The sequence below is a fragment of the Babylonia areolata genome, chromosome 1 (assembly GCF_041734735.1).
Source record: "Babylonia areolata isolate BAREFJ2019XMU chromosome 1, ASM4173473v1, whole genome shotgun sequence".
Lineage (NCBI taxonomy): Eukaryota > Metazoa > Mollusca > Gastropoda > Neogastropoda > Buccinidae > Babylonia > Babylonia areolata.
In genome coordinates this window covers 55,763,818-55,788,719 of record NC_134876.1, presented here as the reverse complement: position 1 = coordinate 55,788,719, position 24,902 = coordinate 55,763,818, and the positions used below count along the sequence as shown (strand labels likewise).

Here is a 24,902-nt window from a genome sequence, read left to right as displayed (position 1 = left end):
TGTGTGTGTGAGAGAGAGAGAGAGAGAGAGAGAGAGAGAGAGATGGACAGACAGACAGACACAGACAGACAGGAGGGAAATACACAAAGACAGGGATTCATACTTAAATTTGGCAATGGACAGTGCTGATTACTGACCGCAATCTGCGTTGTTTTTTTTTTTTTCATATGTCTATTTTGCTTGTTTTAAATTTGCATCAACATAGAATTTGCTTCACATCTCACGTTCCAACCGGAAAACGCCACTGCAATCACAATGTTCTTTCGAACTTCAAAAAACTTCGAATGTCACGTTAGTCTGGGGCTTCCAAAAGGCAGGACGACATTCCTGTTTGGACAAATGTGTCAAGACGTGTCGAATACCAAGAAAGCATCGTTGATTGTTTCGGCAACATATCTGGTATTGCATTGACAAGCTGGTTCTAGCAATATCCATTTTCAGCGAAGAGCGAAAAGAACTGAACCTGACAGGACCAGTCACAATCGGGATCTTCGCGACTGGAGTGATTACTCGTTTCAAAATGGCCTAAAATTAAATGCTCGTCATGAAAAGGAATGATTCATTTTTCATGCAAAGAGTAAAGAAAAAACAAAACAAAACCAACTCACGCTAAAGGTCCAAGAATAAATGTTCAGCAAATGGATAACATCTTGATTTATCACGATTCATTATTGCGATTCATTCATACGCGTGTCCTTAGGGTAGATTTGTGACTCGCCCATAATTATGTACACGTGGTCTGATTTACAGGGAGCACAGAAAAAGAATGAATGCAAATCGCTAAAAGACACACGCAAGATGCAATGATTTATAACTTAGCAGCGGGTGCTATGAATTGTTGACAAAAAACCCCCATAATCAATAGAAGTGTTTCTTTTCATACACTTTGTGTTAATCTAATGGGAACGGATTAAAATGAATGGTTCTGATCTGAAAATTTCCCTGCAGTCTGGGGTGATTTATATTTTGTCATGTAAATGCACTTTTTTTAAAACAAAAAAGACGCCCCCCCCAAAAAAAAACAACAACAAAAAAACAAAAACAAAACATAACAACCCCCCCCCCCCAAAAAAAAAACAAACCAAAAACAAACCAAAACCAAAACCATTTTTCACCTCAACTAATCCGTTGATGATGAGTTTCCTTTCTGACCGTGCCAAGCGTAAGCCGGACTGGCAGGAACTATGTTTACTAATTTATTCATTCATAAATTATTCATATAATATCAACACCCCTGTCTGAACATAAATGTCCAGCGTGTACTTTTTTTTTCAGCGAGAGGCAGGGTGGGTAGGGAGGGAGGGGGTCGCTTTTGGGGAGGGGGTGGGTGAGGTGGGGGTTTTGATGGAGGTGTGTCTCCTGCGCGGAAAGACAGTCTCCTGCCTTGTGCGAGGAAAGACAGACACTCTCCTGGGGGGGGGGGGGGGGGGGGGAGGGGGGGGGGAAGGGAAACAGGTGGACGGACTGCAGTTTGGGGCCAGCGGCTGACTTACTTCCGGCACCTAGCACCCACACCGTCCTACAACCCCCACCCCCTATTTTTTTTGCACGTGCTTCCTTGTGTGTGAGCGTGTGTGGGTGTGGGTGTGAGTGGGGGTGGGAGTGAGGACGGAGAGGAGTATTGATGGGGAGGTGGGTAGGTGGGAACGAAATGTAAAGCGCGTTGAGCAGTATGTCTGGAGAAATGCGCTATATTATTATGTGTGTACGTGGGAGGATGTAAGAGTTTGGCAATGGCAACATTAGTGCTGTGCTGTGCCGTGCTGTGCTGTGCCGTGCTGTACTGTGCCGTGCTGTGCTGTGCTGTGTTTCATTTGATTGCGCTGCGTTGTGTCAGAGATATATAAAAAATCGTCCACCACGCAATCCATTGTGAAGCCTCTCTGTCCCTTTCTCTCTTTCAGTATTTGTTCATTCTTCTCTTTCCTTGCTCTGGGAGCAGGGTGTAAAAAACATGCCCTTACTTATTCCACCTAATTTCACTTCTCTCTGTCTGTCTGTCTGTCTTTCTCTCTCGACTAATTGTGTTTCATATTTCATTATGTGCCAATATTTCATAATGTGGCAAATATAATGACATACGTAAAGCAACAATTACTGATTTATTGAGTCTCACGCCAGCAACACGTGATATAACTTAACAAATTAAATACCAATATAATTCTTTAGGCTGCTTCGTTTATTGCATGCCGCGCGCGCGCACGCATACACACACACACACACACACACACACACACACACACACACACACACACACACACACACACGCACACACATGTACAAACACATGCATATGCACACACTTACACAACACCAGAGCCAAAATGCAACAATCAAAGTGAATAACACATTCAAACAAATTATACAGAAAACCTTTCAGATTACGAGAGAATAATTTTTTTTATAATAACCGTTGTGAAAATCAGGCAAATAAGAAGACAAAAGAACAGAAAGCAAGCATGTTTTTGTCAATTTTGTGTGCCAAACTAAAATAAATCCCTTTGCTGGCTCGTTGGCTGATAAAGGATCAAAAACTGAAATCACACCCGGAATTAGAAAAAGGGAACAACTACAAACATCAAAGGATTGTTGGTTTTTTTTGCGTGTTTGTATTAGAAAATCATATTTCAATTAACCGATAAAACTGTACATTTCAACATTGTGCATTGAACAATAGTTCATGTCAGGACAAGCTTCGATCACGCTTGCCATCTTTGCTTTCTGACTTCAAAGGGGTCGTTTGCGTTTAAGATAAAACACAAGGCAGATCCTGCTATTTCTCTCATTTCCTGATCAGCACAACCAGCTCTGGGTGTTTCTTTTAGGGGGCTTCTTTCCTGTTGCTCTTTTTCTTGTGTGAGCTGGTTTTGCGATCGTCTTCAGGTTAAATTCCGCTTCGTGCTGACAGCGCTAGGACATCGCGAGATTCAGAAAATTGATGGAGTTTGAAGTGAGGGCAATTCTCTGTCTCGCTGTCTCTGTCTCTCTGTCTGTTTGACTGTTTGTCTGTCTGTCCGTCCGACTCTCTCTCTTTGAGGGCGTGGGCGCTTGTGTTTGTGTGTGTGTGTGCGCGCGCAAGTTTGTGTGTACGTGTGTGTATATGTCTGCACGTGCGTATGTGCGTATGTGCGTCTGTGTGTGTGTGTGTGTGTGTGTGTGTGTGTGTATGTGTGTGTGTGTGTGTGTGTGTGTGTGTGTGTGTGTGTGTGAGAGAGAGAGAGAGAGAGAGAGAGAGAGACAGACAGAGACAGAGACAGAGACAGAGACAAAGAGGTTGGGGGAATCTCAGACTAATCACGTTGTACACGTACTGTTCCCACGCATCACGAAACGTTTCTTCTGACACGAGACATAACTTTTTTTTTTTTGCGTCTGTTTGCTTGAACAGCCATTGCGTTGATCTGCCCCTCAATATGTCTGTTGTGTTTGCAACAACACGTTCCTTCCCTTTTCTGTGTTAATTCCCACTTGCTTGTCTTTTTGCCCACGTCCCCTGTAAGCCCATGATTTCTCGCAATGCAATTTCCACGATTCCTCGCACTTCAATTGAGGGAAATCGTGGGATTGCGAGAAAGTGCGGTCGTTCCCTCCTACGTTTTCTCTCAATTGCGACAATGTGTGAGAAAGCGTGGGAAGCCCCCCTTAATTCTATCATTGTTTTATTTGTTTTGTTTTGTTTTTGTCATCGGAGTCGGGTTATTGTCTTTTCTCAATGCAAATCTTAGAGAAAATGCACTGGGCGGCGGAGGGTGAGGGGGTGGGGGTGGAGGTGGTGGTGGTCTACACTGAAAACCCCCCCACATGAACACAGAACCGTTATCAAGAAAGATATCAACGACAAAATTCACTGAAAGTCACAAGAGAAACTTATGAAAAAAGACCACTGCAAAGCAACAAACAAAAGAACGTCCTATCCCCACCTCTACCCAAGTCTCATTCCCTCCAACTCCATGCACACGTGTGGGTGGGTGAATGGGTGTCCTTTTGTGTGTTTACTTGGCTGCTTGATTTGGTCTTCTTTCACACACACACACACACACACACTCTCTCTTTCTCTCTCTCTCTATATATAGTATGCTATACTATATCATATCATATATATTTAGGTCTGTGTTTTCACATCGCTTTAATTTCGTTGTTTGCTATTGATTCCGATGCTGAATTTAAAGTCGATGCATCGCAGTGATCCATCTTATGTGAAATACAATAAATAGATGTGTTTCAGTGTCGTCACTTGTTGATGTCTTCGCTAACGCCATTGTCATTATCATGATCGTCATCGTCGTCGCCCCCTCGCCCTCCATCTCCACCTCTTTCTCTTTTCTTTTCCTCTCTCTCTGTTTTTTCTCTTCGATTTTCATTGGGAAAAGACACGAAACCAACTCCACTGATGACGGAAATATTTTTGATGAAAATAAGGAGGACTTACCACGCTTTCTCATACATTGTGAGAAATCGTAGGTGTGCCGCCCACGATTTCTCGAAAGTGAGAAAAAATGTGGGCAGGGTAACGACCACACTATCATGGGCTTACACCCCCTCCTCCGCTCTCTCTCCCTGTGTTAATGTAGACCACTGTGTGTGTGTGTGTGTGTGTGTGTGTGTGTGTGTGTGTGTGTGTGTGTGGTGTGTTTTGTTTTACAATGATTTATGTCCTTTATTGCAGTGGCAGAGAGCATAACCGAATGCCCAATAAATAGTACACATCACATAGTTATGGTTTTGGTCAAATGTGGGAGAATCAACTTGTGGAACTTGCTCAGATATTATATAAATCTTTACGCAAAACAATATGTAATTGTCACGTGCAAGACTTTAAAAAAATGTGTTACACTCATTGAACACATCAGTTTTTCACATACCTCATCACATCAAACGTTTTACACATCCCGAGCATGTTTACACACATTGAACATGTCAGTGGTTCACATACTTCAACACATTCGTGTTTTACAAACCCGAAAATGTTTTACGCACATTGAAGTAATCAGTGTTTTGCAAACCTCTCGACATCGAAGTTTTACAAACTCCGAAAATGTTGTACTTACATTGAATACATCAGTATTTCACTTACCCCACCTCGTCAAAGTTTTACACACCCGAAAATGTCTCTCGCTGTGTGGAAGTGCTTGTCGACTTACGCGCGCGAGCGTGCGCGCGCGCGAGTGTATGTGTGTAAGCCATGACATCCAGAATTCACCGCTCGTGTTTCATGTTGTTAACAGCAGAGTCGACTGGAGAAGCAATCCCAGGAGCGAACAAAATTTTGCTGACTGAAGAAAAACTCAGAATAGACCACTGTCACTTCCTTCCCTCCTTCCTTCCAAACTATCGAGTCTAGTCCACCAGTCTGGTTATCCGAATATTGTGGGCACATGATGTTTGTCCACCAGGTCATGCGTGCTTGTCTTTGGGAGTTCACAGTCACACAAGATTCGGATCAAAGTCCAAGCGGTACATCACGGAAATTCCTAGACATCGGTTCCAGTTTCTCTGTCCCAAGCGTACATTATGGAAACTCCTAGAAAATGTTTCTATTTCCTGTCGTGACAAATCTTTCTTGCATGATGAAAGACATTTTTATCAATTTTGTCTGGCTTTCCCACGGTGGTTTACAAGTAGAATTATTACAAGGTGTGTGTGTGTGTGTGTGTGTGTGTGTGTGGGGGGGTGTACGTGTAGAAACGGATTTGTCTGGTGCATGGCCTGGTGTATCCACTTACATCAACGTCTACGAAAAGCGTTTCCAATTACAGCCTGTGGCCTCATGTGTGCCAGACCGTCGGGCAGACAGTCGATACTCACTCTGTCATTCCACGGAGTTTGGAGGAGTATGCGTAGACCGTGGCCCCTATTCACGCCAGTCTTGTAATAAATATCCTATCAAATTCGTGAGGTACCCACAAAACTGACAGCCTGTCAGAAACGGGAAGGGGGAAGAGGGGAGGGGAAGAGGGGGGAAGAGGGGAGGGGAAGAGGGGGGAAGAGGGAAGGGGAAGAGGGGTTAACCTGTAATCCAACACAGAAAAGAAGAAAATGTCTTTTCTGGCATGTTATCTATTTTTAAACACTTGTTTCCTGTTGGGAAAAAAAACGTCGTAAAAGAGTTAGCAACGTTCAATATTTACTTTCCTTCTCTAGGTTTGCTTGTTACCCCCTCACACACGCCGCCCCTAGCACTCCCCGAGAGCAGTTGAATCTGCTGTCGCTTGCCTGGGTGATTTAGCACGGAAAGTTCATTTCTGCTTTTCTCTTGTTTCGTTGATAAATGGTGCATGTATGCCTCCCCCCACTTTACAGGCTGTAAACCTTTCCCAGCTGGATGTTGACCGTCGGTGAGAGGATACCTTGTGTAGTGTAGGGGAACACGTGGCTGTGTTGACAGCTCATGCGAAAAAACAATTGTCTGGTAAGCATAAGAGAGTAATCGTGCGATAAATTACTGGACAGGAACCGAACATTGACAACCAGTTTATTACTAGTTACGAGGATGCAGGCAGGCAGACGGGTGAAAATTCAAAATTTAAAATGCCCTTGTGACTTTCACAAACTCACCCTCCTGGTCTTCTTGCAAGAGCGCAAGGGATGATCAAGTCTGCTCCAGTAACATTCACATATGCACTTCAGGTACACTGGTACATTCCATCTTTCTGTGTGCATGAGGTACATCGACCATTAAGGCGGATTTGGAAAGAAGAATGCAAGGTACTGAAATGAGTTGCTGCCACAACATAATAAACACCGGATACACTGATCATATCGCCAGTGAACAAGAGCACCAAAGCAACAAGCAGCACATTGGACCGCGTGAAGATCTCTTGACATCAATTAAGTAAAAACAAACAAACAAACAAAAAACAAACAAACAGGTTGGTACAGCCATGTCCCGATTTTTCAAGGTACTGCTGAGGGAGAGAGACGGAGGGGAAGACACACACATACTAAATGGACTGTACAGTGCACAATGGACCTAGGCTTTGACCTGGAGGAAGTTGTTGAACAGTTCTTCTGTGCCGCGCCTCCCAAATGACTCTCCAAAGAGTTAAAGGAGAAGAAAAAGAAGATTTCTGCGCAAAGCTTTACATCTTAAACAAGTAACAGTGTTGGATAAACCTGTCTCCAGGCGTCGGGACTCTGTTTGCAAGCAGAGTATCAGGCGACAAGAGAGGAATTCCATGTCACCTCTATGCAAGCTGTCATACACACGTCCACATATTTGTACGGACATATGAATGGACGTGTATTATGTGCTTGCACACACATACACACAGACACATACAAACAGAGACCCCGCCCCTCCCCCTCCACACACACACACACACACACACATACACCCCCTCCCACAAGCACACGCGCGTACACAATTCCTTCTTTCTGCATGACCAACTATTATGGAATGAGGTAGCCTATTTACCACGTGCTGTCATCTGCTTGGGCAAGTTTGCGAGAATTTCATTTCAGATTGGACTTCACTTGGCCGGCTACATCAGGCTGCATGGTAGCATGTTCTGCACTTCCCTGCTTTGTTGTTGGTGTGTTTATATTGGACAGAGCTTGTGGAGGTCCTTGTGGGGGGGGGGGGGGGGGGGGGGGGGGGGGGGGGGGCGTGTGCAGTGGCAACTCAAGCGAGAAAACCATTTTGTCAGAAGAGGAAATCGTGCGAGATTATGCACCACTGATTATCACTCAAATCTGGTCAGGCGCAAAGCACTCTGACAAACAGTCATTGACGTTTTTTCCCCCTTCATCCCAGAACTCAGACAACGCTAAAAGGGGTAGATTCACAATCACATATGCTGCACATCTAAATTACTTCCACGGATCTGCTTTTGTTTGGAGTTTGAAGCTGTGGTTTCAAGTAACAGCGTTGGCAGTAATCAAGGGTTTTCCTGTCATTCGCTGACAGACTGTTGACTCACAAATGACAATCCTCTGGAAAACTGTCACTTTGCCTCCCTTGTCTGTGGGGAGATCCGGGGCATGGGGTCACGCACTTTGTCTTGTTGCCTCCCATAAAGATGTGACCTTTTCAATCTTTGGATCACTTTCGGTGCCTGTCAATTCGATGTAGGCTCATCATAATATTGTATTTCTCCTTTTTGTCACAACAGATTTCTCTCTGTGAAATTCGCGTCGCTACACAGAGAGCGCCACTCATTTTGTTTTGTGTTTTTCCTGCCTGCAGTGTTATTTCTTTTTCCTATCGCAGTGGATGTTTCTACAGAATTTTGCCAGGGGCAACCCTTTTGTTGCCGTGGGTTCTTTTACGTGCGCTCAGTGCATGCTGCACACGGGGACCTCGGTTTATCGTCTCATCCGAATGACTAGCATCCAGACCAGCACTCAAGGTCTAGTGGAGGGGGAGAAAATATTGGCGACTGTACCGTGATTCGAACCAGTGCGCTCAGATCCTCTCGCTTCCTAAGTGGACGCGTTATGTCTGAACCATCACTCCACTGTCGGTATGTGTTACAGGGTGTCAAATTTGATGGCAAATGTTTGATAGTGCTTAACATAAAAACAAAAAGAGCTACTTTCACGATTATATGTCTTTTCCCCTCAGTAAATAACACGGCATTGTGCTGCTCATATTTCAGGGTGAACAGACTTTAAATTGAATAGCAGAAAATCACACGCGCACAATCACGCACGAATAACTCGCCCGATCACTCAAGTACACACTCACGCACGAATACGCGTCCACACACTCACTGACACACACACACACACACACACACACACACACACACACACACACACACACACACACACACACCAACCATTCGTTTACTCAGACATATCATTAAAACAAATCCGTTCATGATGATAATAATAAATAAATAAATAAAAACCCCACACGAAAACCAAACACATACACAAAGAATCAACCAAATTAACAGACAACAGCAAAAACGAAACGAATAGAACGGTGCGGTAAGGGATAAAAAAAGAGTAACCTTTCTAGGGACCGAGGTCTTTTGTGGAGGCTGTGACTCTCAGGCCAGGATGTGAGCCGGTCAAACGGTTCCATCCACAGATTTCCCTCCGGACCCCCAGCCCCATGTGCAGATAGTGATAAGTCATTCCCTAACAGCATCCCCACCCTCTTCCTCTCCCCCTCTCCCCAGAGTCCTGATTAACTGTTCATTCTGTATCATTGCCTCCTGTGTCCCTCTGTCTGTCTCTGTCTCTGTGTCTGCCTCTGTCTATCTGTCTTCCCCTTCGCTCCCCCCCATCCCTACCCCTCCCCCTCAGTCTGTCTGCCTGTCTTTCAGACTTTGATATATCCTTCCACCTCCGCCTCTGTCTATATCCCATTCCCTTCCTCTCCCTCTCTGTCTCTCTCTGTGTCTCCGTCTGTCTGTCCTTCTCTCTGTCTCTCTCTGTCTCTGTTCCCCAGATTTCAAGCCGTTTCTGTCAATGCCTTTCTTTCTTTCCATCCATTCTTCACCCCTCGCTCTCGCTTTCTCTCTCTCTGAATTCTTACTCTCCTCCACCCCCCACCCCTTCTCTCATGTTTTGCCTCTCTGTCTCTGTTTCTCTCTCTCTCTCTCTCTCTCTCTCTCTCTCTCTCACACACACACACACACACACACATACACACAGAAACACAAACAGACAGACAGACAGACAGACAGACACACACACACACACACACACACACACACACACACATACACAAACACGCGCTCGCGTGGGGGAGTCACTTTGTTCCCACTGGACCCCGTGAAATAAAGACAGCAGTTACCGTCCATTCTTATGCTTCCAAATAACCCGATTTAAAAATCCGGAAGGAAGTGGGATGGAGTGATGTCTCTCATGGGCACACTGCCTCGGGCCGGGCGTACCGCGCTCACCCCAGGCCATCACATCACGTTTTAGACGGACAAAAAAGAAATTAAAAAAAGAGAAAGAAAAAAAAAAGCATGAATTATTTTGGGTCACAAGACGAATCAAATAAACATGAATTATTTCCGGGCATGGAACTCCGCCCTCAAGCACAACGAAACAGGAGAGCAACGGGTCAGTCTTTTTTTTTTCCTACTGAAAGACGGTGGATATTGCTTTGCACTCGTTCATGCAAGTACACACAACACACACACACACACACACACACACACACACACACACCAAAACTCACACAAAAAGCACGCGCACACATACACATGCCAAATATACAAAAAAAAAAAAAAAGAAAAAGAAAAAAGAAAAAAACAAAACAAAAAACAAACAAAAAACCAGAAAAAACGCAAAACCAAAACAAAAAACAAAAACAAAACGATTCACCTTCGCCTGGAGTATTGCGATGGTCTTACTCTCTCTCCACCCCCTTTCCAAACAATAGGAAACAAACAAAACCCACCAATTCAGGCCCTGATTCTTCAACCAAATAACGTTTGTCGTGTCATCTAGCGTATGCCTGCAGCTGGTGATCGTGGGATTTCTGTTGCTAATGGGATTTCTGTTGATGATGTTGACGTTTGCTTTCCACGACCGACCTCTTGGTCAGCACGTGTTGGCCTAGAGGTAACGCGACCGCCTGGGAGAGAATCTGAGCGCACTGGTTCGAATCCCTGCAGAGTCGCCAGCGTTTTCTTCCCCTCCACCAGACCTTGAGTGGTGGTCTGGACGCTAGTCATTCGGATGAGACGATAAACCGAAGTCCCTTGTGCAGCGTGCATCTAGCGCACGTAAAAGAACCCACGACAACAATAGGGTTGTACTGTCCCTGGCAAAATTCTGTAGAAAAGTCCACTCCGATAAGAAAACAAATAAAAAAACAACAACAACTGCAGACAGGAAAAATTACAAAAAAAGAAGAGAAAAGAATAAAAGGCGCACTGAGTGTAGCTACGCACTCTCCCTGGGGAGAGGAGCCCGAATTTCACTCAGAGAAATCTGTTGTGACAAAAGAGAAAATACAATACAAATACAACACATTACCGCTGCCATGAACTTCCGTTCAGTCCAATGCTTGTGTCATTCAAAGCGTTTCTCTGGGTGAGTCGGGATAACTCGCACAGTGGAATTCAAAACCCCACCATACAGGCAGCCGCACTCAGTCTTCTGAGGATTAATATCTGAAAGACAGCGAAACGTAATGTTGCTGCTTTGGGGCTGTGCATTGAATTTACAAATACTTGATTTAATTTTTCAGTTTCAACTCATTTCGGTTGTTAAATAAATCATCCAATTGAACAGGAGTCGGGAATTGATTTTCATGTTCATCCATTTCATCGTATTTAATTTCTTTGCATTTTTTTTCCCACTTTTCTTTTACTTTGTTGTTGATATAATTGCTGACCATATTTCTTGCTGCCTCTAATTTGATCCCTCTTTTCATTCACCCGTATCCCCCCCTTTCCCCCATTTCCCCCAGTATTCTGGTCATATGTAGTGTGTCTCTGGCTGGTAGTTCAATAGACAGCTATTCTGGATTTTTTTGGGGGGAGGGGGAGGGGGGCGAGGGGGGAGGGGGTGTCTTATGACCTAAATTCCCAAACAGGGTTCGAATGCCGTCTAATTTCCAAACAACCCTGGCGAGATGTTCTAGAAAGGGGGGAGGGGGTTGCTGTGAGGTGTGAAAATTGAAGTCCTTTTTTTTCTGGGGATCAGGACGCAAGTCATCAAATGTTCCTGCTCTTTCTCTCTCCCTCTCTCTTTCTCTGCCTGTCTGTGTGCCTCTCTCTGTCTGTGTGCCTCTCTCTCTCTCTCTCTTTCCCTGTCTGTCTGTGTGCCTCTCTCTCTATGCGTCTCACTCTCTCTGTCTCTACCTCTGTCTTTGTGCCTCCTCCCTCTCTGTCTGTGTGCCTCTCTCTGTGTGTCTGTGTGCATCTCTCTCTCTTTCCCTCTCTTTCTATCTCCATCTGTGTGTGTGTGTGTGTGTGTGTGTGTGTGTGTGTGTGTGTGTGTGTGTGTGTGTGTGTGTCTCTGCTTCTGTCTCAGTCTTTTTCTTTCATCATTTGCCTTCATCTCTCTCTCTCCTCTCTATCTCTTTCTCTCTCTCTCTCCACACACACACACACACACACACACACACACACACACACACACACACACACACACACAAACACACATACGCACATATAGCCCTGTCTCTATTCCAAAACACACCCCATCCACCCACACAAAGACACTCGCACGTACACGCGCGCGCGCGTACACACACACACACACACACACACACACACACACACACACACACACACACACACACACACTCACACACACAAACGACACAGACAGAAAAAAAAACAGTCAAATACTTCCCACCCTTTCTTTCTTTTCCCTTTAATTTTGTCGGATGGCGTTTAATCTCCCCCTTGAGGATTCGTTTCTTTTCTTTTGTTCGATTGTGTTGTTTTTTCTATCGCTTCCATTAATTACTCAAAGCCATGGCGGCCGGTCCTATAGCAGGCATCTCTTGAATCTCAGCTATCTTATCCTTTGGCTCTGAACAGCACTCCATTATGAGTTTGTGTGTGTGTTTGTGTGTGTGTGTGTGTGTGTGTGTGTGTGTGTGTGTGTGTGTGTGTGTGTGTTTTAGAATGTGCGCGTGGAGGGATATACATGTGTGCTTTGAAAAAAAAAACCAAAAAAAAAACCCGACAAAACACAGCACTTGGAGATAGGTGATCTGCCCCTGCCCTGCCTGCTGGCGTGTGTGTGTGTGTGTGTGTGTGTGTGTGTGTGTGTGTGTGTGTGTGTGTGTGTGTGTGTGTGTGTGTGTGTGTGTGTGTGTGTTTGAGTGTGTCTATGTGTGTGTTTTTTAGAATGTGCGCGTGCGTATGGAGGGATATACATGTGTGCTTTGAAAAAAAAACCAAAAAAAAAAAAAACCCGACAAAACAGAGCACTTGGAGATAGGTGATCTGCCCCTGCCCTGCCTGCTGGCGTTCCATGCACAACCTACAGCCGCTTGTGTCCTTCAAAAGTTTGGGCTACATAGCCACTAGCGTGTCCACCAGTGATTCCCACTGATGATGGCATAACGCATCGTCATAGTCGTTTCTCGAGAGATAACCACGGCGTATACATGATGGTAATACACAAGGAAGCAAGTCAAGTTACTCTCCCAGTCTTCCTGGTGCCCCTATCCAAGGCTCGAAGACCCATGAAGTCCCATTGTCCGGAACCCCCGAATAACATCCCATCCTGCAGATCCCGATAGCGTCCATTACGTTTTGATTATGAAACGAATGTCCCGATACCATATGGGAACGGCCAGTGGCTTCTTGTTTTGTGTGAAACACCTACGTGGATCTCCATGCCTTGAATGTGAAACCACATTGATATCCTGCTATTAAATTATCCTACCAGTCGTTATAGGCTTATACACGAATTGATAGTATTTGAAAATGTTTAGAGGGAGTTTGATATTTTGCCTGCAAATACGTTACAGAAGACTTTCTTTTCCTTTTCCTTTTTTAACATCTTAATATCTAAGATTTTGAGATAGAATTCTGAAGAAGTAAAATTTCGCAGCAAATTGCTAATCACACCGACACGAAGATAATGCAATAATTGTGAGATCAAAGTTTTTGGATCTATATTTCTGTCATCATGGATTTGTGTATAGTAAGAACCCATAGAGCCTTACCTTTCTACACAACGTGCTCGCAGAACGTGCGTTTGTATGGAATGTGAACAAATAGTACTTTTTTAATTTTATTTCAGGGACATCCATGATATCCTAAGATGGACAAGAATAGTGACAGACTAACTCGCAATTCCCTACACAAGAAGACGTTGCGACTTTTTTTTGTATCGTTACAGGTGACATTTTATGAAATGATATAATTACTAGTGGCTTTCAGGTCTTGATCTCATCATTTCTAAACTGCATTGTTTGATTCACGGGTCAAATGTGCAAATATTATTTCCTTTCCTTTTCTAAACTTGATTACCCTCTCTCTTTGTTTCTGATATTCATGATTTTTTTTCCTGATAACTTGGTGACACACACACACACACACACACACACACACACACACACACACACACACACACACACACACACTCACACACACACACACATTTGACGCTTACATATATTTTGGACTGTTTTGTTTTTGTCTCCCACACGTCTTGACATTTTATTCCGTTAAATTCAAACAGATTGTGCAATTTCATCATTTTTCAATTCATTTTTTAGGACAAACCGAACTCTTCACGCTAACACGGACGATGTCTGCAGACATGAATGGATGTCCCCAGGCTAACTGCTGGTGCTGCTTCAGCGAAATTTGCCGATGAGTCTTCATCGTTTTCACGTTGGTGAAATATTTCAGGTGCCGATAGTTTTCCTTGCACGAAAGAACGGTTTCGGGGGGGGGGGGGGGGGGGATTGAAGGGAGTATTTTGGGAAACAGAACAAAACAGACAAATAAAGAGAGCAAGAGCGAGAGAAGGAACTGGGGTCACACACACACACACACACACACACACACACACACACATATATATATATATATACACACATACTTACTTACAGAGAGAGATGAGAACTCAGAACTGTTTTCATGTAAGGCCACTGACCTGTATACACACACACACACACACACACACACACACACACACACACACACATATATATATATATATATATATATATATATATATATATACAGAGATAGACGGACAGAGAGAAATAGTGAGACACTCTGAGAGAGAGAGAGGGGGGGGCAAAGAGAGAGAGAGAGAAAGAGGTGCAGAGAGAGAAAGAGAGAGATAGAGAAACAGACAGACAGACAGACAGAAATAGAGGCACATTCAAATTCAGACAGGCATACAGACTGACAGAGACAGACGCATAAACAGACAGAGAGGAACAGAGACAGACACGGGGAGAGACAAGCAGACAGACAGACAGCTCTTTCTTTAATGAGCTTTCTTCGGACCAGGCACCCTTTTTTTTTCTTCCACTTTGTCAAAGATTCCATAATCATTATCGACGAGTGCACAAACTCCACCTTACTAATTCCTTCTGTGTCTGTGTCTGTCTTTCTTCCCCCCCCTCTGTCATATTCTCTGTCTGTCTGTATGTTTGTTTGTCTCTCCCCCTCTCAGTCTCTGTCTATCTGTCTTCCTGTCTCTTTCCCTCTCAGTCTCTCTCTCTGTCTGTATGTCTCTCTCCTTCTATCGTGTCTGTTACACCATACTGTATCTCTCACCGGTATAAGATTAAAGAAATATAACTACGCGCTTTAACATTAAGGAAAAAGACTTTGTTTTTCAGACAAAACAGTGTGATATACATATTTCTTTGTGCTGATCATGTTCCAGCAAAAGACACGGACAGATGAACGTGGCTTCTTGCCCTGAAGCTGCCTGGGTGTACACAGCTGCAGACAGAACACAAAACGAGGAATGTCCCTTTTCTGGAACCAAAACTCACAGTAGAAATATTTATGATCAGATGGGGCGGGGGGTGGGGTGGTGGGTGTGGTGGTGGGGAGTAGTAGGTAGAGGAACATTTGTTTCCTCTGCACGCACGCACGCGAGCGCACATAGACGCAGGTATGCGTGCGCTGGCACACGTATACACATACACTCAATCACTCACGCACGCACGCACACACACACACACACACACACACAACACACACACACACACACACTCACATGTATGTAGTCACACAGAGGCACAAAGAGGCACACACACACACACACACACACACACACACACACACACACACACACACACACAGCTCACACACACAAACACAGAGAGAGAGTGATAGAGATATGTAGACAGCCAGCCAGCCAGAGAAAGAGAGAGAGAGAGGGAGAGAGAGGGGGAGGTGAGAGAGAGAGAGAGAGAGAGAGAGAGAGAGAAAGGGACAGTGAGAGTGCGAGAGAGAGACAGAGAGAGAGAGACAAAAAGAGATATTTACTTTGTCGTGGTGATAGGATTAAGCTTAATGATTTTTTTGTCCATTAAGATGTTGTTATTGCAAAATGTCAACCTATAAAAATGGAATTTTTAAAAGTTTTTTTTTTTAAAAAAAAGCTTAATGATTTTTTTTCTCCGCCCAAATCTCGGGGAGAGAGAGAGAGAGAGAGAGAGAGAGAGAGAGAGAGAGAGAGAGAGAGAGAGAGACAGAAAGGGAGAAAGACGGGTGTGAGGGAGGGAAACAGACGAGAAAGGAAGGGGACTGAAATGGTATACTGGTGTACGCATCTGCTCATTCCACGATATACCACAAATTAACGGTTAAGAATAATTTTTCTTTGGTTTGTTGGGATTTCGTAAGAACTCCAGAGGAAGACGCTGTCATATCAACACGCCCATGCAACGACAGTAAAAACAGTTCGTCTCCAGAAGGCACATGGGATACCTCAATTCTATCGGAAGCTTCGCGGAATACCGAAACAGATGATTGTTAATATACGTGATCCCGAAACTTGCTCCACGTCCAATTTCCATTGACAAATTTCATCCCTCACTCCTAATGTTTAAAGACAGAGTCATACTTGCACTTATTCACCCTTACAGCAGTTTAAAAACTTTTATTTATATGAAGAGGAAATTTTGACTGCAGGACTTGAAACAGGCGAAAACTGACCTGTAGGTGGTAGCTGGTCCCTTGGTGAAGAAATTTCCCTACGTTTCGGGCCCCAGGCCCTTCTTCATGGGGAGAAAAGTAAAGAATGGAGAAGTATATTCTGCCTCGAGCCCACGCACCAGCAAATACAATTATCCCTTTAACTGCAGCTCAGGCCTACAACTGCCAAACTTGCGAAGAAGAACTCCGTTGACGAGGAAAATCATCAGTGTGCCTTGATATAGACGCACCTCTCGCCTTTCGAGACAAGCAGACATATAGACTGAAGGAGAGGGCAAAATCGTATGTAAAAGACTGCCGCTGCAAAAAAAAAAAACAACAAAAAAACACAACACATAACAAAAACCAACCAAAAACATACCACAGAAGTTGCTGACAGCAGAGAGATGATATATAAACCAGCCATAATCCTAATGACTCCATCCGCTGAAACCTGAATACTGGTCAGTCCAGACATATCGACAGGACAGAATGATCTACAGTCATTCGTGTCGAACATATAGAAGAAGTTTTTTTTCTTCTTTTTTTGCTCTGCTGACACACGGTTATTTGACGAGATGAGTATATTACTTATTAGATGTCTCAGTTCTTAATGCTTTTTTTTTTGTCTACGTAGCATTTTGTTTTTGGTTGGGGGGGGGGGGGGGTATTTATAAACTTCGTGAAGTATTCCATTCATCAACCATAATGAAATATTTCTTTTTTTATGTCTTTGATTAGTGTGGCATTGCAGTTTTTATTCCTCTCCCTGTCTCGCTGTCTCTCTCTTTCGTCTTTCACCATGTTTAGATAACAAACAAACAACCCAAAAACACAAAAAAACAAAAAAACAAACAAACGGAACACTATGTCTGTCTCGTTCACAGGGAGTTCAAAACACTAAATCAGTAACATCCCCCGCCCCAACAAACAAACAAAACTACAGCAACGAACTCGAAGTTAATCTGCAATAAATGCTATTACAGGTACGTGACAATTACTCAGTTCGCAAAGCCAGTTACGAAAACAAGACTTGATCTACAACACCGGTTGCTGAGTTCAGAAAGGCTGTCGTTTCAGCGCAGAGAGAATAGCGCCACAAAGACTAAGCGCTTGTGCCGGTGGACGGCTAAATCCTTGTGATTTGCTGCTGTTGTTCCGCATGCCTGGAATTTCAAGCAGCCAGTTTTGCGTATACAACGTCTGGATGGGATGGCTTTCTCGCAGGAATGAGGTGCTTCCAAACAGGAGTCACGCACACACACACACACACACACACACACACACACACACACACACACACACACACACACACACACATACACACCAGTATCAATAATAAGAGAAAGGGAGACAGAAAGAGACAAACAATACAAAATTCTTACTAATGAAGGATATATATATATATATATATATATATATATATATATATATATATATATAATTATATAATATATACACACACAGACATATATATGGGGGGAGGGGGCATAGATGTTTGTGGGTGGGTTGATGAGTGGGTGGGTGTGCGCGCATTTGTTCAGAGAGAGAGAGAGAGAGAGAGAGAGAGAGAGAGAGAGAGAGAGAGAGAGAGAGAGAGAGAGAGAATCAGAGACGGACAGAGACAGAAACAAAGACACAGACTCAAAACAGGAACTGGAATTGTAAGAGACAAAGACACGAGGCACAAAGAGAGTTTGGGGGCGGCACTGATACAACCTGAATCACAAACGCCGCCCGGGGAAATACCCTGATGCTCCATCAGGCTGAATGAGTCCTTGACACGGTTTAAGGATCAGAGCAGACAAAAACCTGCTTCATAAATTATGGGAACTGTCGCATCCCCAAGCTCAACTCTGTTCCTGTGGGAATTTTTCCAAAAGTGTGAAAACACGATATGAGAGCGGGTGAGTAATTCTAGTTCTCTCTCTCTCTCTGTCTGTCTCTGTCTGTCTGTCTGTCATTACATGTATAATATTTTTGTGCGCATCATTTTCTAAATTGTTTCTAATCTATGTGCGCCCCCTTCAAATGAGGCTATGGCCTTTCTTGAATAAAACATCGTTATCGTTTTCGTTATCCTTATCTCTCTCTGGCTCTCTAACAAATGCTTTCTTTGTGCATGTCTGTGCGTGCATGCGTGTGTATTAATGTATTCTTCTGTTTTGTCGTTTGAAGTTAGTATTTATCCTTTGGTTGCTTGGTGTTAAGAGTTCAGTTTTCCTTCTTTCTGGAATGTAATTCTTTATCATCCCTTTCACTGCCAAACTCGCATTTATGCAGCAGCTAGGTAGAGGACCCATGTCACTGAAGGTGACCAGAAGATGGGACTGTTATCCATGAACCTACTGCTCTTAATGTTCGGTGGTAGGACAGGCCATATTTTCTACACATCGCAAGGTGAATTCCTAGCTAATCTTAAACACCATATTTTCTGTCTTTATAGCACAAGGGAATTTTGCACTCTAAATTGACTGGCGGTGAAAAGGTAAATGTTCTTTTTGTCCTTTTTCCGTGTAATGTTTTTAGTTATCCACTCCGAGCTGGGTGGGGAAAAGCAGGTACCATTGCTTATCTCATTACCATGACGAAATAGAATTTCGTTCGTTCGTTCTCTCTCTCTCTCTCTCTCTCTCTCTCTCTCTCTCTCTCTCTGTGTCTCTCTCTGTCTCACAGACAGCCAGATAGCAGAGGCAGACAGATATATGGGATATCACATGGGAAAGAAACGTCTGCAGCCTTGAAATTATGGGATATCACAAGGGGAAGAAACAGCTACAATCTGGATATGGGATATCACAAGGGAAAGAAACGTCTACAATCTGGATATGGGATATCACAAGGGGAAAAAGAAACAGCTACAATCTGGATATGGGATATAACAAGGGGAAGAAGAAACAGCTACAATCTGGATATGGGATATCACAAGGGGAAAAAGAAACAGCTACAATCTGGATATGGGATATCACAAGGGGAGGAAGAAACAGCTACAATCTGGATATGGGATATAACAAGGGGAAGAAGAAACAGCTACAATCTGGATATGGGATATCACAAGGGGAAAAAGAAACAGCTACAATCTGGATATGGGATATCACAAGGGGGAGAAGAAACAGCTACAATCTGGATATGGGATATCACAAGGGGAGAAGAAACAGCTACAATCTGGATATGGGATGTCACAAGGGGAAGAAACGTCTACAGCCTGGATATTATGGGATATCACAAGGGGGAGAAGAAACAGCTACAATCTGGATATGGGATATCACAAGGGGATCAAACTAAAAAGATGGGAAGATAGCACTATGCACCTCACCTCTCACTACCACTCTGACCCGTCCCACATTTAAACAACAGACAGTTCTTTGAAATACAAATACCTTGAATCAGTTCAGTTCAGTAACTCAAGGAGGCGTCACTGCGTTCGGACAAATCCATATATGCTACACCACATCTGCTAAGCAGATGCCTGACCAATAGCGTAACCCAACTCGCTTAGTCAGGCCTTGAGAGAAAAAAAGAAAGAAAAACAAAGTGCATAATGGATACATCACTGGATTAACGGATGAATGAATACACATGTAAATAAATAAGTCAATAACTAAATAGATAAATACATAAATAGATAAATAAACAAACGGTTGACATTAAAATAAACATAAGCAGATATATAGTAAAATAAAATGCAGAAAAGAAAAAAAAACACAAAATGAATAAATGAAATAGACAATAATGATAATGAATATATAATCAAATAAGCAAATAAATGTAAACAGACATACAGACACGTACGCACACACACGTACTCACACACACACACACACACACACACACACACACACACACACACACACACACACACACACACGTACACACACACACACACACACCTTGAATAACTATAATCAATTTATTTAGGAACATGAAAACCACATCAACACTGTGCGACCGCCCAATAATTAACCCATGACACAGTGCACTGGCAGCGTGGGATGGAGAGACGCTCTGTGAGGGAAAGGCAGGCTGTAGGTCTGGCACGATGCAATGCCAGAGCAAGGCTGAACTAAGTCCTCAGAGTTGGAAAAAGATGAACCGTCGTGCATTGAAACTGAAAAGTCAATGCGCGCTCGCACACACACACACACACACACACACACACACACACACACACACACACACAGAAAGAGAGAGAGAGAGGGAGGGAGGGAGGGAGAGAGAGAGAGAGAGAGAGAGAGAGAGAGAGAGAGGAGGAGGAGGAGGAAGAGGAATTGAGAAAGTAGCAGGTAATGTGATGGTAAGCTCCGTAATCTTTTAACGTCTCGATGCAGACAGACAGAAAGACAGACAGACAGACAGACAAAGACAAAGAAAGTAGCAGGCAAAGTGAAGATAGGTAGACAAAGTACCAGAAAACTTTGTAAACCAGCTTTACCGACAGAGCCTGGCACCAGACACCGACAAGATGGTAGAGCGAGTCCACATTATTTCTGCCCTGAGGCAGTGTCTAAAGGACTTATCACACACCAACACGCACGCACGCATGCACGTACACAATATACAACACACACACACACACACACACCCACACACACACACACACATACACACCACCATACAGACACATGGACACAGACACAGACAAACACAGACACACATACACACGCAAGCACACACACATACACACACACACACACACACATACTCACGCACACACTCTCTCTCTCTCTCTCTCTCTCTCTCTCTGACACACACACACACCCACTCACACACACACACACACACACACACACACACACACACACAGAGGCACACAGAGGCACACACGTGCATAGAAAATCCTCCGTGGATCACCTCTGAATCTGTTAATGGGGACCCTGTACATTACCAACTACGTCGGCCCTCGGTATTTTTTCTTTTCTTTTTTTCTTTTTTTTCTTTTGTGCTCCCGTTATCTCTTTGTCTCTGTCTCTCTACTGCGAGGAAGCGTGAACTGGGAAGCGCTGTTCTCTTATTGCATCATATAAATCATTCCCCTCCCTCCCCTCTTCCTTCTCCCCCCACCCCCTCTCTCCTTCACCCCCCTCCAAACCCCATCCTTTCTTTTTTTTATTTTATTTGACGCAATGTCAAGCCCCACAAAGCGTAGAGATTTCCACAGAGAGAAATATAGCTGTTTCCCATTCATGTGGCTTCCCATCCCAAAACATCCAGATAAAAAAGACTGTGAGATAATCTATGATTTGCCCTCCTTTCCTACAAAACTTAACAGCCAGTTTTGCGAGGTCGCGCTCGTTTCTGTTTCAATTAACACGGGCAGAGATCATTGTCCAGGATGAAGATCATGATAAGAATGAAAAGTTTTCGTTTCTTTCTTACTTTGGTCTTCCGTCTTGATTTCTTATAATTTTATATGTATATATAAGTTGTATAGATAAATACATGGATGGATAGATGGATAGATAATACTTGGGGGGAAGAAAAGGGCTAAGCACACTTCATATGCAAAAATACTTACATCCACACTCAGACACATACATGGGCTCAAACAGGTGCGCGCAAGCAACAGGTGCACACACACACACACACACACACACACACACACACACACACACACAGCGCCAGGGAGAGAAAGAGCGAGAGGCCCAACCACGCTGAGACAGAGAAAAGCCACTGCTTGTCTTATCACCGTCTCTGTCAGGTTCCGCAGACGTAAGTAATCCCCTAATAGCCAAAGTTAAGATGCTCTGCACCTCTGCACCCGTCTTCGTGCTACTTCTACTTTATACACAGGGATGCAAACACACAAACGAAACATGATGAACAAAGATATAAAGAAAACGAAAACGAAAGAAACCGGAAAATGTTTGCATTCCACAGACAAAAGACACTGACGTACACGTGCCACATTTAGCATAGAAAGATAATATAAAAGGACGTTGGACAAGATTAGCATTTTAAGCACAAATAAACAAACACACACGTGGCACGTTTAACGAACGAGAGGCAGAAATAACCCCATGAACAACAGCAACAAAAATAACAATGGAAACGGGCCAATCTGGCATTGAAAAACAGGCTTAAGACCACACACAGCGAAGCCGAAGATACCGTTAATAACAAACCTTAATTTCACACGAACATGGTGCCAGTGGGATTCTTTGACCACCACTCTCTCTCTCTCCTCTCTCGTATCTCTGTCTGTCTGTCTGTCTGTCTCTCTCCTCTCTCTTATCTCTGTATGTCTGTCTCTGTCCTCTATCTTATCTCTGTCTGTCTGTCTCCTCTCTCTTATCTCTGTATGTCTATCTGTCTGTCTCTATCCTCTATCTTATCTCTGTCTGTCTGTCTCCTCTCTCTTATTTCTGTCTGTCTGTCTGTCTGTCTCTCTCCTCTATCTTATCTCTGTCTCTCCTCTCTCTCACTCTCAAGGACGCACAATTTATCAATTTATTTTCCTGTTGACAAGAGCCGGACAAATATGCATCTTGTGCAGCGATTTCAACCATGTCGTGTTCTTTCTGGACATAAGAAGAAGAAATGGAACAGCAACAACAGCAGCAGCAACAGGAGCAGCAGCAGCAGAACAAGGAGAAGAAGAAGAACAACAACAATAACAAGGAGGAGAATGATACTGATTAGTATGCTAGTCAACAGAGAGCTGTCACCTCACTAAGACAAGACAGACTTTAAAGGTCAGGAATTTAATCGCCATTCGTTATCTGGAATTGTTCATCTTAGGATAGCATTAATTCTGTTCATCAAATGCAACGACACCGCTTGATAGATACACAAAAAGAAGTGACTTCACTCCAAACTCATGCAAACTGATCTCATTTCACCAGGGTTCAGCAGTTGAGGGGTTAATCATAAGTACCTCATGAAATGTAGGACCAAACATTTTCGGACATATACAGCGTAAACGATAAGTACTACGATAGCTATCGCGCCAGACTTGTTTGGAATTAGCATCGGGAAGGCAGCACCCGCGTTAAAATGATATTTCCGTCAGAATAGGGGAGAAGCCATCAGCAGACATCCTTGTCTCACACCATATTGTTAGCAATGCTGTCTGGCTCATACCGTATGAGACGAGAACGAGGTTAAAAAAAAACCCCAAAAACCTACGTGGTTGTGATGCACAGTATATCAGATGCGGACGGCGTGATGGCTGGTGGCTCGGGCGGATCCAATTCACGCTAAAAAGTTTGTATCGTGTTTCGACGGATGCGAGGTTTCTAATGGATATCACAAAGAGGAGAGAGAGATAGGATGGGAAATTGGTGTGGGAGAGAGAACGGAGAGATAGATAGATAGATAGATAGATAGATAGATAGAGAGAGAGAGAGAGAGATGGTGTGGGGGACAGAATGGAGAGAGAGAGATGGAAAGAGAGAGAGAGAGAAGAAGAAGAAGAAGAAGAAGAAGAAGAAGAAGAAGAAGAAGAAGGAGGGAGATTGGTGTGTAGGTGTAGCGTGCAACTTTTCAACCAAAAGGGTGGTGGTGGTGGTGGTGGAGAAACTGGCACCACACAGTTCGTTGTCCTGCAAGGTTGACTCGGGTGTAGCGCTTGGGGAATCACGTCCACCAGCGACGCTCGAGCTCCCCAGACGGATGCCACTCAAACAGCGGGATGAAGTCGGGTCTCCACAGAGGGCGAGTGGAGTCCCCTACGACAAAAACCTAGAATCCGCGGCTTAGTTCTAGTTCTAATTATCCACAAAAATCTTGGTATTATTCCGCTGCCGCCCACCATATCGGCATATCTGAACTCCGGTCAAAATACCGGATGAGCGTCCCTCTCTATAGGACCCTACACTGTTGTAGACCTGGCAAAGTGTCTTGCTCCACTGACTAATGGTGCTGGTTTTCCAAACGAAGAAAAACTTCCCGTAGCTCACAAATCAGAAATCTACACGTCATGCCACCAGTGCAACACGTGCATTCCACAGACTACCTGAGCAACAAGGAGCACGCGGGAGAGCTACAAGGAGAGTGGGTCTACCATAACTGGCAGCGCTCACACACACACACACACACACACACACACACTCCTTGTCCGTGACAGTAGGAATGGAGAGAGTGGAAAGAGAGAGAGAGGGGGCAGAGAGAGAGAGAGAGAGAGAGAGAGAGAGAGAGAGAGAGAGAGAGAGAGAGAGAGATATTCAAGATTCAAAAACTTTATTACTCAAGGATAAAGATTTTAGGCATCTCCCAGTCTTCCAATCTGTCCTTGCGACAACAATAACAACATTAACGATAAAGACAAAAAATAATAATTTTGTTAACACTGCTACATCCACTGCTACTACAACGAAGAATGATCACCACCATCATCATTAACATCGTAAAAAGTAA

The 24,902-nt window shown here is 43.8% G+C and overlaps 1 protein-coding gene across 2 annotated transcripts in view; it reads right to left on the bottom strand.

The window, feature by feature from the left end:
• The window catches only part of LOC143292770 (neuropeptide S receptor-like), a 178,848-nt gene that overhangs the window by 76,524 nt on the left and 77,422 nt on the right, over positions 1-24,902 (bottom strand). The window lies entirely within an intron of this gene.